Source organism: Stegastes partitus, unplaced genomic scaffold (genome assembly GCF_000690725.1).
Source record: "Stegastes partitus isolate 25-593 unplaced genomic scaffold, Stegastes_partitus-1.0.2 Scaffold1079, whole genome shotgun sequence".
Classification (NCBI taxonomy): domain Eukaryota; kingdom Metazoa; phylum Chordata; class Actinopteri; family Pomacentridae; genus Stegastes; species Stegastes partitus.
The window spans coordinates 111,855-114,693 of record NW_007578810.1 but is presented as its reverse complement, the minus strand read 5'-3'; positions in this window follow the sequence as shown (position 1 = coordinate 114,693).

The window sequence follows — 2,839 nt, the reverse complement described above, 5'->3', positions numbered from 1 at the left end:
GATTTTCTCAGAATGACAGAAGCTTTAAAGAACAACAGACAAACTGTCCTCTGAGGTGAGTCTCACACATTAAAGCTGTTTTAACATCCAGATGAGTTTATGTGAAGCTAAACTGCATGTTTAAGAAGCTGCCGTGTTCGAAACGGCCACAAGTTTAGATCAACGTGTCCAGAGGGAGGCGCTAGAGGAGAATCTAACGGCTTTACAATGTGCTGATGGAAGTCTGTCCAGTCTCTGAAGCACAGTGTTGGTCTGCAGGACTCCAATCCTTCATGTTTCACTTCAGTCTGAAGTCCTGCAGCTGGATGGAAACAGAACCACCAGCACGACCAGAACTCACAGACGTCCTCGGTCCAGTTTGACACAATTAGAACAACAGAAAAAGACAAAACTATAGTTCAATGTCTTTATTTGTTTTGTAAAAAGTTGGAAAAAAAAACCTGGACTCAGCTGAAGGCTCCTCTGTTCACTGGTTCTGAGCTGCAGATGTTCTGCTGATCCGGTCGGGTTTATTCTGCTCTGCTCTGTGGAAACACTGCCTGCAGGTCAACCCAGAAAACAAAATGGCGCCGATGACTTCATGGTTGTGTCGAGAAATCAGGATTTATTTTGTTTTTGACAGATTCTGGCACAAGTAAAGATTTTATTTTTGACATTTTTTGTAAATTAAAACACGTCAAATGAAGAGAAGCTGATAAAAAGCGACACGCTGAAGCTCTTATATGAATAAGTTTCTGCATTAAATATGATTAAAAGATGGAAATCTGTTGATTCTGATTCGTTTCTACAGATAAATGTTTTAATTTTGGGTGATTTATTTATTTATCTTTTTTTTAATTCTTTTTAAAGCTGATGGGTTTTAGACTAGGTTACGTTTCCACTGCTCTTGTAGCTGAAGAGGCTTTCGATCAAACTACATGACCTTCATCAGCCTTGAAAAGCTCAGATTTTAACTCGAGGAAGTTGGTGCGCCGTGACTGAAACCTTCTAACAGCCACTAAAGAGACCTGCTGTGGTTTCATCCTCAATGTTTCTTTGCTTTTCCTTCTGAAACAGTTGGACGATTCCAGATTGTGACGATGGCCGAGGAGCTGACCTTCGACCTCTTCGTCGTGTCTCTGCTGGTTCTGCTGCTGGTTCTGCTGCTGGTTCTGCTGCTTCTCTGCTGCATCTTCAGACAAAACAAAAACAGGTAAAGACGACCCACAGCTGCCCGATACGACCGGCGCTCAGAGACCTCTCAGTTATAAACATAAAGAATATATAAACGTTTAAATTTACACTTTAACTGTAAGAAACCTAAAATCAGTATTTTTATAAATACTGGTCCATTCTTTTACATTTTACCATAAAATTACATTTTTTAAAGAAATTACTACTACTACTAATATTTATTATTATATTATCTAAATGTGTCTTTAAAGATTATTTTAAATATTTTTGTCATTATTTGAAAGCAAAATGACGTATATTAAGGTTTGAAAGATGGCACCTCATTTTTTGTGACATGTTATTTGACACATTTTTCCTGTTTTGCAAAAATCACAGAATAATTGTACGTTAACCACGAAACAAACAAAAGCTGCTCTTCTGCAGTGTGACCGTTAGCAAAGAAAAATATCATTATTTCAGAAATATTTGTTTGTTTTTTTAAAAAATGTTTTTGCAGTTTTTGATCTTACAAAAAGTTTAAATTTATATGCAACTGAAATCAGTGTTTGTAAAAATACTGATATATATATATAATAATCGATCGAATCGATTCTTTTACATTTTACTGTAAAATTACACTTTTTTTTTTACTCTATTTAACTTTATTTTAAAGAGTTTGTCATAATTAGAAAGCATAATTATGTTCATTAAATTTTGAAAAATGGTACATCATTTTTGTAAAATATTATTTTACAGATTTGACCTGTTTTGTAAAAATCACAGAAAAAAAGAAAATAATTTACATGTTAATAATAAATAATAATAACAAAACAAAATAATAAAAACTACATCTGTTCTTTTACAGTGTGTCACCTTCAGCAATTAAATTTTTTTATATATATATATATATTTGCTGTTATTTTTTAAAATCATTTTTACAGTTTTTGATCTTTTTTTATTTAAATTTTATTTCAGGCACTCTTTGCAGATTTGTTGTGTTTTTCTTTGTACTGGATCAATAAATAAATGCGTGGTGGCTCAGAACCAGTGAGCAGAGGATCCAGGAGCTGAAGATCCATCATCACGGTGAAACATCTTCCTACAGCTGATGAGCATAACAGAGGGAACGCTGCTGAGAACCTGTTTGAGTCCAGGTCTTATTGTTGTTGTAACCTCTGCTGGTTCTGGTTCCTCAGAGATGTCGCTGAGCTGCAGATCTCGACAGGACGACCCGCTCGCTCGCTGACCATCAGAACCAGGCCGGACCACGCCCACCTGCTGCTGGACCAGCTGCTGGACCAGGTCTTCTTCCAGGTGGAGGTCGAACCACGACCTGGAGGAGAACTTCGACAAATTGGACTAGAACCTGAAGGAGAATCTCTAGAAGCTGGACCAGAACCTGAAGGAGAATCTCTAGAAGCTGGACCAGAACCTGAAGGAGAATCTCTAGAAGCTAGACCAGAACCTGAAGGAGAATCCCTAGAAGCTGGACCAGAACCTGGAAGAGAATCTCTAGACGCTGGACCAGAACCTGGAGGAGAATCTCTAGAAGCTGGACCAGAACCTGATGGAGAATCTCTAGAAGCTGGACCAGAACCTGAAGGAGAATCTCTAGAAGCTGGACCAGAACCTGAAGGAGACTCTCTAGAAGCTGGACCAGAACCTGGAGGAGAACTTCGAGAAATTG